Source organism: Oryctolagus cuniculus, chromosome 12, assembly GCF_964237555.1.
Source record: "Oryctolagus cuniculus chromosome 12, mOryCun1.1, whole genome shotgun sequence".
NCBI classification, from domain to species: Eukaryota; Metazoa; Chordata; class Mammalia; order Lagomorpha; family Leporidae; genus Oryctolagus; species Oryctolagus cuniculus.
This window is the reverse complement of record NC_091443.1, coordinates 22,778,647-22,794,801: the sequence shown is the minus strand read 5'-3', so window position 1 is coordinate 22,794,801 and position 16,155 is coordinate 22,778,647. Positions and strand designations below refer to the sequence as shown.

The window sequence follows — 16,155 nt, the reverse complement described above, 5'->3', positions numbered from 1 at the left end:
AGGTGCCTTTGATGCAGCGAATGAACCACCAGTGACACATCGTCACCATCATGGGCCATAGTTTACATTAGAGTTCACACTTGGTGTTGTCTGTTCCACAAGTTTAGGTATAATGACACATTATATGTATCACATGTCATATGTATCATATGTCACAGTATCACACAGTGTATTTTCATTGCCTGAGAAATCCTCTGAATTTCACTTATTTATACCTCTTGTCTCTTCTAACTCCTGGCAGCCATTCCTCTTTTTACTATCTTCACAGTTTTGTCTTTCCCTAAATTTCATACAGTTAGAATCATACAGATTGGCTTCTTTCACTGAGTAAAATGCATATAAATTTCACCCATGTCTTTTCATGGCTTAACAGCTCTCTTTGTGCTCTGCACAACAGTCCATTTTATGGGTGAATCACAAGGACATTTTGTAGTCAGAAGTTTTCAATTTCTTTTGATAAATATCAAGGAGTATGGTTGCTAGACCTTACGATAAGAACATGTTTGATTTTTTTCAAGAAACCACCAAACCGCTTTCCAAAGTGGCTATACTATTTTTCACTCCCACCATCAATGAATGGATTTCTGTTGCTCTAGTTTCTTGTCAGCATTTGGTGCTGTCAGTGTTCTGGATTTTGGTCTTTTTTTTTTAATGTTAATTTTTATTTATTTATTTTTTTTTTGCCAGGCAGAGTTAGACAGTGAGAGAGAGAGAGAGAGACAGAGAGAGAGACAGAGACAGAGAGAGTTATAGACAGTGAGAGAGAAACAGAGAGAAAGGTCTTCCTTCTGTTGGTTCACTCCCCTAACGGCTGCTATGGCCGGCGCTGCACCCATCGGAAGCCAGGATCCAGGTGCTTCCTCCTGGTCTCCCATGAGGGTGCAGGGCCCAAGTACTTGGGCCATCCTCCACTGCCTTCCTGGGCCACAGCAAAGAGCTGAACTGGACTGGAAGAGGAGCAACTGGGACTAGTACCCAGTGCCCCAATCGGGACTGGAACCCGGGGTGCAGGAGCCGCAGGCAGAGGATTAGCCAAGTGAGCCACAGTGCTGGCCATGGATTTTGGTCATTCTAATAAGTATATAGTCATATCTCATTGTTGTTGTTTTAATTTGCATTGTATATCTTGTGGAACATCTTTTCAAACACTTATTCACCATATGCAGACTTTTTTTTTTTTTTTTTTTTTTTGACAGGCAGAGTTAGACAGTGAGAGAGAGAGAGACAGAGAGAAAGGTCTTCCTTCCTTTGGTTCACCCCCTAAATGGCCACTATGGCTGGCGCACTGCGCTGATCCAAAGCCAGGAGCCAGGTGCTTCCTCCTGGTCTCCCATGAGATGCAGGGCCCAAGCACTTGGGCCATCCTCCGCTGCCCTCCCGGGCCACAGCAGAGAACTGGACTGGAAGAGGAGCAACTAGGACAGAATCCAGCACCCAACCGGGACTAGAACCCAGGGTGCTGGCGCCGTAGGCGGAGGATTAGCCTAGTGAGCTGCGGCGCCGGCCCATCTGCAGACCTTCTTTAATGAATTATCTGCTACAGACTTTGGTCCAGAGTTTTAATTTTTGTTGTCTTTCAACTGTAAGAGCTTTTTGTGTATCCTGGATAACAATCTTTTATCAAACATGTCTTTTTTAACTGTTTTGTCCGAGTCTGTGCCTTGTCTTTCCATTCCCTTATCAATGCCTGTTGCAGAGCAGGAATTTTTAATTTTGATGAGGTCCAGATTATCATGGATTATACCTTTAATGTCATATTTAAGGGTTGAGTTTTTATTATAGTGACTTACTAAAAGCAAATTATCACACAAAGAAAATAACAACTTAAGCTAGGGCAGCAGCTTCCTCCCATAAAGGACCAACTGTTACAGGAATTGCCCTCTGTGGTGACTGATTAGAAAACAAACAAAAATACATGAGATGACAGATTCCAGGCATTGGACAGCATGTGTCACAGGATGATGATTTTTGAGAGGAGGGGAGCAGATGAAGCAAACATTATGATAACCAGCTTACTGCTTGGGTCAGTTCCCAGAGCTAAGAGCAGACAGAGAAAAACCACACAGACCCTATTAGCACCCTAAATTAATATTGCTGCAGAATCTCAATCAAATCTATGGTTAGGTACTTATCTGCACATCCATAGAGTGAAACTAATATTTAAGAAAGAATCAGTGTAAAGCAGCAGGCCAAACATTTCTCAAAGCTCATCAAAGGCTGGATAGGATATATGAGTCCATCCACTAGTGTGGAGAGACAAGTCCCTTATAAAACAGCATAGTATTTACAAACAACCTAAGCTGGAAAACATCATGCTGAGTGAAATAAGCCAGTCCAAAAGGGACAAATATCATATGTTCTCCCTGATCGATGGCAACTAAACGAGCATCTAAAATGATACCCATTGAAGTGAAACGGACACTATGAGAGACAATGACATGATCAGCCCTTGTCTAGACTGTTTAGGAACAACTTACTATTTTATTTTATTCCTTTTAGTATTTTTGTTGTTGTTCTGTTTGTTCTACATAAGACCACTGGTTGAACTCTGTAATCAATGCACAATCATTCTTAGGCGTTTAAAATTAACAGAAAAGTGATCTCTGTTAAACATAGGAGTGGGAATAAGAGAGGGAGGAGATATATTGATTGGCACATGCTCACTCGGACTTACCTCCAATGGTGGAACTAGAAATGTGCCAGGGGATTTCAACTCAATCTTACCAAGGAGGCAGGTACCAATGCCAGCGCACTTGGTAAAGTGATAAGTATAAATACACAACCAATCAAAAAGATAGGGTATGTGTCGATGAGATTTCACAAATAAGACCAGTGCAAGCAAATAATGAAGGATAGAATTAAAAGGGAGAGAATGATCCGGTGGGGGGACACAGGACACACAGCAGACTCATAGAATGGCAGCACTCCTGCCTCAGAATCAACCCTTGGGACATTCGGATCTGGCTAAAAGGTCCATGAGAGTCTCACAGGCATGGAAAGCCATGACACGGTGGCAAAAAACAGTCTAAATGAAAGATCCTGATGAACAAGACCCCAGCAGAAGGAAGAGGCCATCAAGGAGAGAGGCGCCTTTCTCTGAAGGGAGGAAGGAACCTCTACTGTGATACGGCCTAGACTAAACAAGTTCAGAGTTGGTGAACTCAAGGGGCTTCCATAGCCTAGGCAGCTCATAGCAAGAGTCTTGGGTGATTGCTGACGTCATAAATAAGAGTGCCAATTGTTAAATCAACAATGGGAGTCACTGGGTACATGCTCCCCATGTAGGATCTCTGTCCTTAATGTGTTTTACTATGAAACTTAAAAACAACACTACTAGTCGAACAATACCCTATACCTTGTGCGGTTGTGTGAGTGCAGCCTGTTGAAATCCTTGCTTAGTATATACTAAGTTGATCTTCAGTATATGAAGATAATTGAAAATGAAACTCGATGAAGGGCAGGATGGGAGAGGGAGTGGGAGAGGGGAGGGTCACGGGAGGGAGGGAGGTTGGGGGGCACAACAATACAAAAGTTGCACTTTGTAAGTTCACATTTATTAAATAAAAAAATAACTATATAACAAACAAAAAGAAAAAAGAAAAAAAAAGAACTTAATACTTTACCCTTTTAGTATTTTTTATGTTCTACTTAAAACTATTGGTTGAACTCTGTAATTAATACACAATTACTCTTAGGTGTTTAATTAATGCTATAACTAGTACTCAAATAGTATTTTACACTTTGTGTTTCTATGTGGGTGCAAACTGTTGAAATCTTTACTTAATATATGCTAAATTGATCTTCTGTATATAAAGATAATTGAAAATTAATCTTGATGTGAATGGAATGGGAGAGGGAGTGGGAGAGGGAAATGTGGTGGGTGGGAGGGAAGTATTTTGGGGGGGAGCTATTGTAATCCATAAGCTGTACTTTGGAAATTTATGTTCATTAAATAAAATAGAATAAAAAAAAAGTCACATGTATACAATGTGCAAAAAAAAATAAACAACCTAATCATATCTTCCTGTATAATTTGGATTGCCTCTAGATTATTTATATCTAATACAATGTAAAATCTATGTAAATAGCTGCTATACTGCTTTGTTCAGGTAGGTGGGACAAGAAAAGAAGTCAGTACCTGATTCATACAAATACAAATTTTCCCCAAATACTTTCAATCTGCAGTTGATTGAATTTGCAGATGTGGAACCCAGTGGAGCTCAAAACTCTGAAGGGGTGACTGTATACATGATTTGGACACAGGGCTTCCTGGTTTTGCAAATTCTTACCCTTGTACCATTCAGAAAGTCTCAGCTCCAGGTCGGGCATCTTTAAAATGTGGCTGGCACATAGTATGTGCTAAATAAATGAAAACAATGTCTATGTTATTACTTGAGATTTTGCATTTACAGCCTATTTTGTTCTTAGAACCTCAGGGAACCTTAACAAAGGGTGGTCAAGCTCCTGGAAGAAAAAGAGACAACAGCCAAGGAGGAAACAACGGGAACTGTAAGGCAACTTGAAACTTTATTCCAGGAGGTGGGATCCAGCAATGAGGCCAATGGGGAGCAGGTGTGGTTGGGCCACCTCTAAGTACAGAGGCCCCTAACTCATGACAGCCATTCTTTACTTTTCTTTGGTTTATTTCTTCCATTTGCCTGTCAATGTCAACTAACTTCTTTTTTTTTTTTTTAAGGTTTATTTATTTAGTTGAAAGGCAGATTGAGAGAGAGAGAGAGAAATTTTCCATCTGCATCTACATCTGTCAAAACCCATAGGATGCACAAATCCAACAGTGAACCTTAGTATAAGCCATGGGCTTTTATTAGTTGAAAATGGTGTGTCATTGCTGGTCCATTGATTACAGGAAACAGGGGCCAGTGCTGTGGCATAGCAGGTAAAGCTGCCACCTGCAGTGCCAACATCCCATATGGGCACCAGTTAGAGACCCGGTTGCTTCACTTCCAATCCAGCTCTCTACTATGGCTTGGGAAAGCAGTAGAAGATGGCCCAAGTCCCTGGGCCCCTGCACCCGCATGGGAGACCCAGAAGCAGCTCCTGGCTCCTGGCTCCTGGCTCTGGATCAGTGCAGTTCCAGCCGTTGCAGGCAGTTGGAGAGTGAACCAGTGGATAGAAGACTTATCTCTCTCTCTCTCTCTCTCTGCACCTCCTTCTCTCTGTGTGTATCTCTGACTTTCAAGCAAATAAATAAATCTTAAAAAAAAAAAAAAAAAAAAAAACAAGAAATGTACCATGCTCGTGCAGGAAGTTGAATGTCAGAGAATCTGTATATGTAGGGGAAGAGGCATGTAGGAACTCTATACTTTCCACCCAATTTTTCTATGAAACTGGAAGTGGTCTAATAAAGTCCATTAAAATTTTAAGGACTTATTATTTAAAAATGAGAGAGAGAGATCTTCTATCTGCTGGTTTACTTCCGAAATAGCTGCAATACCCATGGCTGGACCAGGCTGAGGCCAGGAGCCTGGAATTCCATCCAGGTCTCCCACGTGGGTGGCATGGGCCCAAGTATTCAGGCCATCTTCTGCTGCTTTCCCAGGCTCATTAGCAGAGAACTGGATCAGAACTGGATGAGCTAGGACTCGAACCAGTACTTATATGGGATGCCAGCAGCACAAGCAGCAGCTTAACCTGCTGTGCCACAATGGTGGCCCCAGTCCATTAATTTTTAAAAATGGAATGAATTACATTTGATCATATCACTTATTGCAAATGTTCTTATTTTTGTGCATGGTCCTTGTGCACATATACCCTGTATTTTCATACAGTAGTAATTATGGGAGGATGACCACTTGACTTTATGCATTTTAACTTAGTACGCTATAGTATCTCCATTTCTCAGAATCAAAGGCTTTTTGCCTAAGCATTTCTGCACCTAAACTATTTATTTGTAAGACGTGTTAAACATCAAAATTTAGTATTAGGCAGCTCATATTTATGGAGCACTTACAAGGTGCCAGGCCTTGTGCCAGGTGCTTTACACGTTTCATTTCATTTAATCCCATAACAACCACATGAGGCAGGTGTTATTATCTCAATTTTATAGAGAAGCAAACTGTAATTTTAAAATAACCCAATTATCAAATTAACCAAAGATCATCCTCAAACATGTTTGGATGTTACCGGTGATGTATCTAACCCAGATTTTCTTATTACTTGAAGACTAACTCAGAATAATACAAGAGTGCTTTTAAAAGTTCATGGAAGAAGGCCGGTGCCGCGGCTTACTAGGCTAATCCTCCGCCTAGCAGCGCCGGCACACTGGGTTCTAGGGCGCCGGATTCTGTCCCAGTTGCCCCCCTTCCAGGCCAGCTCTCTGCTGTGGCCAGGGAGTGCAGTGGAGGAGGGCCCAAGTGCTTGGGGTCCTGCACCCCATGGGAGACCAGGAGAAGCACCTGGCTTCTGCCTTCGGATCAGCGCGGTGCGCCGGCCGCAGCGCGCTGGCCACGGCAGCCATTGGAGGGTGAACCAACAGCAAAGGAAGACCTTTCTCTCTGTCTCTCTCTCACTATCCACTCTGCCTGTCAAAAAAAAAAAAGTTCATGGAAGAATGGAATTAAAAGATATTTTGTTGTAAAACATTTTTAAAATACATCCATAGCTTTTTCTTAATATGAATTTTCCATAAATGTCTTGAAAACCTCTGTATTTACCAAAGGATGATTTGTAAAAGCCTTGTTTCACAGGAAGTTTAAAAGTAAATAGATTGATGGCATATGTATAGACAAATAGAAGTAGTTTGGAAGTCATATATGTGTATATGTAAAATATACTCAACAATGAATCTTTGCATTTTTAAGAACAAGTTTGAATTTCAGTGATAGTTTAAAGACTTTTGGAATCAAATATAGGTAAAAATAGCTGGGAACTGAGGTGCTCTAACGTACTTTGGGAGATGAACTTTTTAAAAGTTTTGAGAAACTCCATTAAAAAATTTTAAAAAGCTTCTTCCCTATAGGACAAGTCAGGTTTTGTGTGTGTGTGTGTGTATGTGTGTGTGTTAAATGGTTATTGTGACTCCCCCCCATTTCCCTGTTTGTTTGTTAAGCACTAGTTCTCTCAAACACACTGGGAAATCCTGACCTATAACATTATTCATAATTTATTCAGAGGACTCGCTAGTTAATTTTTAAGAATTTCCAGAATGTATTGCATGACACTGTCCATAAAAAATTCCAAGTTTTATCTCATTATTTACTTTATCAAATGAATAATATACCTTGGGGTTAAGCCATAAAATGATGTAGAAGCATAGAATTGTAGGCCTGGGAGAGATCACAAGAACACAAATAGGCCACCTCCCAGGCTTCAGAAAGGACCACACCTAAGCCATCAAGGATAGATGGGTATCGAGCTTGTTGTAAAGACCTCCAGGGAAGAAAATTCTCTAACCTCCCTGTAACCTATTCCAGATGCCCAGCTTTTCTGGGGAAATGATGAACTCCTTGAAGCTCTTCTAGTTTATCGTGCATGTACCAGGTACTTTGTCGCAGGGTGGTACATTACATGCAGGTGTTTAGATTTTAGAAAGGATGATTATGGAAGCAAAATAGAGGTCTGTGTGTCTATCCATCTGTCTCTCTATAGGAAGAAAGCAAAATTCAAAATGTCATCTCAGAATCAACTTTCACTCCCCCTAGCTTCTCCCATGCACGGTCTCTAGGATCGCCTTACACTGTAACTCCCCTCTGAAGAGTCTCTTGATTCAGCCCTTGCCTCTTTTGCCCCTACCACCCACAGGGGAAGCCCTTCTTCTCACTAGCATGGCTCTCTCAAATTTCTTTTGACTAATAGCCTTGCCTCTCAGTTCTTTTCTTCCTAACTTGCCGCCACAGTGTCGAGATATTCATCTTTAGAGAGCAGCTCTATCATGTCACTGTCGCGCCTAGCATGTCCCTTTGCCAACAGTATAAATGCAATTCTATTTATAGATACAAGCAAAGGAGCCTATTTAGTTCCCTGTGGCTTGGCCCCAACTTTCCTTCCCCGTCTCATCTCCAGTTATTCTCCACCACACATTCAACGCATCACTCACAGCAAACATTCCTCCTGACCCTATGGAATTGCATACTCTATGCCTCTGATTTTTTTCATTCCTTCTGGCCAAAATTCCTTTCCCTTCCTTCTTTATAGGGTTCTTACTCATGTCAAGTCTCCACTCTTCTGTGAAATTTGTCTAGGTCTCTCTAAACCAAATGATTTTTGCAGATTTTTTTGCTTTCCAAAACATTTGCGTAGATTTCATTCATACCACTTAGAATGCTACATCCCAAAAGGTGGTAGATATTCAGCTCATGGGTAATATGAGGTTGATATGTGCCAAAAAGAGGAGCAATGGGCAGAGGCTGTATCAAGCAGAGAGGAGACCAGAACTGGCTGATCAGCAGAGGAAGTGTCAGAAAGCTTCTGAGAAAAGCAAACGGTGACCCATGAGAGGGATGATTATTGATACAGAGGAAAAAGTGCATAAGGACTCTTCCCAAAGCTGGCATCATGGCGTAGCAGGTAAAGCCTGCAATACCAGCATCACATATGGGTCCCATTTGTGTCCTGGAATACCACTTCCTATCCCGCTCCTTGCTAATGGCCTAAGACAAGCAGCAGAGGATGGCTCAAGTGCTTTGCTCCCCGCCATCCATGCGGGTGACCTGACTGAAGCTCCTGGCTCCTGGCTTTGGCCTGGCCCAGCCCTGGCTACTGTGGCCATTTGGGGAGTGAGCCAGTAGATAGAAGATCTCAAGATCTCTCTCTCTCTCTCTCTCTCTCTCTCTCTCTCTCTCTCTCTCCCTCCTTCTCTTTAACTCTGATTTTCAAATACATAAATAAATCTTTAAAAATAAGACTCTTCCTCTTGAGAAGGAGACAGCCTGTCTGCAGCCCAGGAAAGATGGATAGACACAAAGATACAGACAGCACGACATGGGGAAGACAGCTGCCATAAAGCAAGAAACCTCGAATCAAAGAACTTCTGCCTTCTCTATCATCCTCAGGGCAAGTGACCAACAGTATCAAGGCTGGGAACCTTCGGGTAGAGAAAGGCCAAGAGAACGCTTCACGTCACACACACAGAGTTAACACTGTTTTACGTTAGTTGCTTGTATCAGCCCATGTTGAGAATGTCATCTAACACTCAGTTGTTCTCAGGAGGTTTGGTTGGGAGAGGTGGGGGAACTGCAACTTGGGAACAAGCATTTCATGAAGCAAGTCATCTGGGTATTTTCTGAATAAAATGCAGGGATGAGTATGTCCAGTGGTGTTGTTGCATCAGGGAATGAAAACATGAAACAGAAATGGAGGGCTCTCCTGGAAATTACTCATCTAAGAAGGTCTCAGAGTTCCTTTTCCAAAGCATATAACATGTACTTACTTTTGTAAAAAGATTTATTTATTCATTTGAAAGTCAGAGTTACAGAGAGAGAGGGAGAGACAAAGAGATCTTCCATCTGCTGGATAACATGTATGCTCTATAACAGTTCATATTCTGCCATTTCTGTTTTGTTATAGCTTATTCAATGCTTATCTTGTTTTCAATGATGTTAGGAAGGCTTTATTATCTCTAATCTCACCACATTCCCAGGAAGAAAGTATTATGATCTTCTTTTCACAGATGAGAAAACTAAGTAACTTGCCCAAAATAGTGCCATCGGTTGGCCAAACTCCAACTGGAGACTAAATCTCATATGCTCCCTATTCTGCATGTTGACTCAAAACATTTCTTTTGAAAATGCATTAAAATACTCGACAATGAAGCTTTGTACTCTCAGGATGAGTCTGAATTTCATAGTTAAAAGACTTTTACAATCAAGTACACATGAAAGTAGTTGGGAACTGGGGTGCTTTACCACACTTTGGGAGCAATGGAGGAGATACATCGAATACTTTATGTGAGTTTTAACTACATTAAAAGATGACTTAAAATATCACAGTTTTGAAGTTATCAAACCACTACAGATACTGAAGGAATGGTATTTGGTACAGAAAATGTGAACATTTTAATTTTATATGTTACCTATAATTTTACTCTTGAATCTTAGGACTGAAGGGACCATTACAGGTCACTGATTGTTTTCTCAAATTCCACAATAGTGAGTGGCAGAGCAAACTTATGAACCCTGACTGTCAAATTCCCCATTCTTTGCACTGTATGTCCTGGATCCCAAACACTTGGGCGATGCTTTTGGGGCCACGGCCCTGCCTATTGAGACTTCATCCTGTGCTTAAAATCTCCAGGGATGACAAAGAGATCTTGTCTCTGACTTCGTCCCCAAGCGCATCCTCAGCTCAGGGCTTTTCCCTGGGCAGACCATAACTATCAGGAATCCTTGCTTTACATATTAAGCAGAAATCTATCTCCATGCATTAGATATTTTGAGATTTTGAGACATGAATGCAATTACATGAGCAAAAAGGAAGTTAATTTAGACATACTCCAAAGGAATGTTTCTCAAACCAAATTAAAGCCCTAGAGCAGATAAACCTGACTGCCCCTTGCCAGGCTGGTGTGTTTTTAGCTGTCATCCAACCCAGCTCTCAGAGGCGAGTCAAAGGAAAAGCACTGAAATACTTTTCCGACTTTTCCATATTTAGCACAACGCTGCACAAAATTGCTAAATACCATATAACCACACTTACCATCCTGGGGCCTATAAATTCAGAATTCAGACACTTGATTACAAACCACAAAATGACTCTGCTTAAGAAACCGTATGTGGGGCTGTCAGGGAGCTGCCCCCATTTAGCTCTTCTTCTGGTTATTAACTTAGTAACATGGGCTTTTTTCCCTCCCTCTTCCTTCTCAATCCTTCTACCATAGCTGTCGTCTCCAATTTCTGATACAGTTGCATGAGTATCAGGGCTGTGGGCTTGCAGGAGTTGGGAGCATTTCTGCTATAATTACAGTCCAGAGGAAAATAAGCACATACGTTTTTGGTTTCCAAGTAAAATTCCATAGCAAAACAGGACTCTATCACCAAGTTTTAGGAGGGCCAAGGTATGACTAGAAATCCACTCCTCACATCTAGGGGTGGCCCAGGCACCACTGTGGTGTTATTTTTCCCTCTGATCAGCTGTAAGGAGCCCTTCTCTCAGGACTCACAAGGTATCTTCCATACTGCTACACCAATATCTCACCAGATCCACTGGGCACATGTCCTTAGTCCCTGTTATGTATAACAACAGAACACCTAAGGCTGGGCACTTTATAAAGTAAAGACGTTTTTCTGACTCACGATTCTGGTGGCTGGAGGATCCAAACAGCATGGCAGCAGTACCCTGGTGAAGGTCCCTGGGCTGTGTCACAACCTGGAGAGGAAATCAGAAGGGAACTGGTTTTATGCAGAAAGGCTGAGCTTGTGAGGCAACCTTGCTTCCCGCTACCTACTCTCCAGAGAACTAATCCAGTCCTGCGAGAGCTACCCTAATCCTTTCCCCAGCATGGTACTTCTATGACCTAATAACCTCCCATAGCCACACCCCCCCCCCCCCCCCGCCTCTTAAAGGTCCCACCACCTTTCAGCACTGCCACACTGGGGACCAAGCTTTCAGCACTGGTACCTTAAGAGGATAAATCATACCCAAACCATAGCAGCAGACTGAAGAATAAATGATGGGAATCACAACTCGGATCTTTTCCTTTCTGGGACTAATTTGCATTTTATAGAGAGCAAACAGCTAAGGCAGTGGGTGATCACCCCCTCCACCCACACATACACACACGGAGGTGCTTGAGAAATGCAAACAAGTACCCTCTCCACCAACCTAGGTTTCACCCACCCCTTACCAAGGCTACTGCTGCTGATAACCCTACCTAAATAGATTGGAAAATTATAAAAATTAAGGAATGTGTGTTTTTGATGACAGAATTTTAAACACGAATCTCTCATTTTACTTTTGATGATAAATGCCTCTTGTAACTCAAAAAATAATTGTAAACACTACCAAGAATACTTCAATAGCTTTAAAGGCTCATACTGAGACTCTACTATGTCCCACAGATATTCCAAGTGCTTTCCTTGTAGCAATCTTCAGAAGTGGATGCTGAAAGAGTATTTTAAGCAAATCCAGAATTATTAGGTAACAGCCAAGAGTAATTGTACATCACTCCTGAGGCTGCATAAGATGAAAACTTTACTAATATCCTGGGTTTTCAGATGCAAACAACAAATACTTATTTTGGGTTATGTAAGAAGAAAAAAGATAACAGGGAGCCCTTAGAAACTTTGGGAGTGCTGGAAAGCTAGGCTTGGAGGGGCTCAGCCCAGAGCAATATCAAATTGCCTTGCAAAATGTGTCCAGAGAAGAGGGCCCTGGGGCTGCAATCTCTGCGCCCTACACATGCACTCGGGCCGTGAAACAACAGAATCAGACAGCGGGCACAGCTGATGGCATTGCCCTTCTCTTGCCTCGAGTATCTGATTTTACAGCAATGGCCTTCACTGCTAGGGGAGATTCTTCTCAATTCTTACTTCTTTGCATGGTTGGGCCTCTTTTCAAAGGTCAAAGTAGGTGTGTTTGATTGGTGGATCCCAGGTCACATGATCACACACTACCAGCAAGCGGGCTGGGAAAGTGAGTTTGCAGCATATTTAGCTTCCATGGTGATATTTTTGTGCTTCCCACAAAAACCTATAAGGTAGATAATTGCCCACGGGGAATGGCATTTAGATGCCTGGCAGCCATAAGGGATCCAAACGCCTGCTACACCTGAGAAGCAGAGTGGCAAGCTTCTCTAGCACCATACAATTTATGGCTTCATCCACATGCGTATAAAGTATTCCTTATCCCCAGCCCTGTGATTCAAAGATCATTAGTATGTAAAGCAGAGTTTTGTGGTTCACCAAGGAGTTCTGTGGACGATGAATGGTGTCAGCAGGGATCTTGAGTCATGCACAGATACTGTTTAAAAAGAAGGCAGAAGAAAAATTTAAGTAATTTCGAAAGGTTGGTGCTGGTGAATCAATGATCTGGATTAAAGCTAAAGAACACTGTGTTCCGAGTAAGCACAATTTAGAGGAAAAAGAAAAGAGCTTCTGTAAACTTGTGATTACCCTTCTGGCTGTGTTCCTGGGGCAAGCCAGCAACATGGATGTCAGCTTCCAGCTTGAGCCAATTTGTTGACCGGATCCATCTTATTTTCACCCGAACTCATCTCCCAGAGGTCCTCCACTATAAAAAAGAAAGAAATTTCTCTATTAGAAGAAGAAATCTAGCCTACTGTGCATATCTGTAGTATTTCTCTGCTCAGTGTTCACTTACTTTTTCTTCTTCCTTGATATTTCTGGGAGTGACCCTGTCCCTCTGGTTCCAGAGATGTTGATGGGACCCAGAGGTAAACCAAGAAAACTTCTGTAGACAGGGACTGGGTCAGGGAAAGACACGTGACACAGAAGAGCCCAACCAGAACGTTCCAGGTTTCTCCTGAACTATGAGGAAACAGAAGTTCCTTCCACTGGAATTACTAATTTGGTAGGCTAGACACAGATCTTCTGATGGACATCTTGACACTGCAAGGGGAAATACTCATCTGAAAACATAGTCCACAGAGAAACTTAAGCAAATATATATATTTTTTTTGACAGGCAGAGTGGACAGTGAGAGAGAGAGAGAGAGAGAGAGAAAGGTCTTCCTTTGCCGTTGGTTCATCCTCCAATGGCCGCAACGGCCAGCGCGCTGTGGCAGGCGCACCACACTGATCCGATGGCAGGAGCCAGGCACTTATCCTGGTCTCCCATGGGGTGCAGGGCCCAAGTACTTGGGCCCTCCTCCACTGTACTCCCTGGCCACAGCAGAGAGCTAGCCTGGAAGAGGAGCAACTGGGCAAATATATTTTTTTTTAAAGATTAAGTATCACCTACAACATTTTAACACCCAGCTCAAGGCAGATTCAGAGCCAATAGCCTTGGAATTTTCAGTGACCTAAATGTATAAATTTCTGGGTCTCCTTCCACATGTAACTGAACAATCTTATGGGCCAGCATCATAGCACAGTAGATTATGCCACCACCTGCAACACTGGCATGCCGTATGAGCACTGATTTGAGTTCCAGCTGACCTAATTCCAATCCAGCATTCCTGCTAATGTGCTTGGGAAGGCACAGGAAGCTGGCCCAAGATGGCCAAGTACCTAGGTCCTTGTCACCCATATGGGAGATCCAGATGGAGTTTCAGGCTCCTGGCTTTGGGCTGACCCAACCCTGGGTGCTGTAGCCATTTGGGGAGTGAACCAGTGGATGAAGACTGATCTTTCTCTTTCTCTTTCTCTTTCTCTTTCTCTTTCTCTTTCTCTTTCTCTTTCTCTTTCTCTTTCTCTTTCTCTCTCTTTCTCTTTCTCTCTCTTCTCTCTCTCTCTCTCTCTCTCTCTCTCTCTCTCTCTCTCTCCACCCTTCCTCCCTCCTTCCCTCCCTCCCTCTCTCTCTCTCTCTTTCCCTCCATTCCTCCCTCTCTCTTTCATATAAATAAATTTTTTTTTTAAAAAAAGAATCCTGATGCATTGACTTCTATTAATTTATGGAGCTCTTATCTGTCTTTGTTCAAGAAGAAACTCAACAACTAGTTTTGAACACTGTAGGAGGAGTTCATGGTTTTGGCAGAGAATTGGCTTAAAAATTTTCTTCGGGCTTTGAGCTCAGGATTGCATGAATAAAGACAAATGAGAAGCATTTGTTAAAATATATTAGAAGCTATCACAAAAAAAGATAATGATGGGATTACTATTTAGCACAATAACAACAAAATCACCCAATTTGGTTAGTAACTATTTTAAGTTCCATTTAGCTTCTCATAGTAATGCTTTTCATAACTACTTTGTAATTTCTAAGTTTGTAAGGCTTAAATAATTATGTAATTACTTTGCAACAACCACAGAGCACAACCCGGGTTTGGTAGCTACTTTAAGCCATGTTGAGTTCTGCATTATAAATTATATTATGTTTAGTACATAATTTATAGTCTGTATGACAAGAATAACCATATCATGCAACTATTCTGTAATAGCATAGCAATTATTCCCATATTGTGGTAACTTCTACTGGAATGGATATTTCTTTTGTAATTACAGAAATGATAACATCAAATCAACAATTTCCTAGTGATAACATTTTAAGTATAAATTCAGGTATAATTCAGTTGCTTCTTCTTGGCCATTCTAGCTGAGTAAGAATATAAATAGAATAAAATGTTTTCCTGCCACTTCAATATTAGACGACATTCAGCTGAGTAAGAACATAAATAGAATAAAATGTTTTCCTGCCACTTCAATATTAGACGATATTCAGCAAGTCTAAGCTGGAAGAATCAAAGCTTGGAAACAGATCCTGTGTAATGAGATCAAAGTATATTATTTGCCTCCATTTATATTGTAGCTACAAATAGGCCTTGATCAATTACAACAGTTCAAGATCAAGGGATCATGTAAGAAAGTTATATTTTATTGTAACATAAACCCAGTTGACAAACTACCCTGAAGGATGTGGTGTTAGAGATAGGCTTCCGTATGGCCTGGAAGGAAAACAGAAAGAAAGGCATGGGATAGAGAATGAGAAACCTGAGTTTGAGTCTAACTTTGCCACTTCCTAGCTAGGTGATCTTACCAACTGTAAAATCTCTCTGAGTTTGTTTTTCCTATAGACTTGAACTAATCATACTGTCTCATAAGATTTTATGCAAATAAAGTTGATAGAATGCATTTGGAAGGGTTGTGTCAAGCACTAAAGTATCAAGTACTATTAAAGAAGAAAGCCCAGGGTTCTCATTCAACTTTAATTTGAAATAAAGTACCCTTCCTTCACATAAATTACTATAATGATAGACAAGAAGAACAGACAGTGCCTGTAATATGGAAGACCTGGAAGTAATGCTGCCACATATCCTGGCCTCTGCTTCCTCTTTATGGCACAATCTAGACTTTTCTCAAGAGATTCTTTGTATCTTTTTTCCCCTACCAGATGAAACATTTCAGGGATTTTGAATTTTACTTTATTGGTGAAAAGCACAATTTTCTTAGGCAACCCAGGAAAAAAAATTGTAAAGAAGTTTCTTCACAAATGAGTTTGGTTAAGGGATACCATGAACACATGAATCACTTGTAGAAAACAAATATCTGAGTCTTATCTGGAGAACACTTGTAAAATGTATTTT

At 41.4% G+C, this 16,155-nt stretch overlaps 1 long non-coding RNA gene across 2 annotated transcripts in view; it reads right to left on the bottom strand.

The window, feature by feature from the left end:
* LOC103351253 (uncharacterized) overlaps positions 1–16,155 on the bottom strand; it is a 219,647-nt gene that overhangs the window by 64,579 nt on the left and 138,913 nt on the right. For both annotated transcript variants that reach the window (XR_011380719.1, XR_011380720.1), the window contains exons 3-5: positions 13,276–13,523; positions 13,068–13,185; positions 11,250–11,322 (exon numbers count right to left, since the gene is read on the bottom strand). This is a non-coding gene — a long non-coding RNA (uncharacterized lncRNA). The remainder of the gene's footprint in view (positions 1–11,249; positions 11,323–13,067; positions 13,186–13,275; positions 13,524–16,155) is intronic.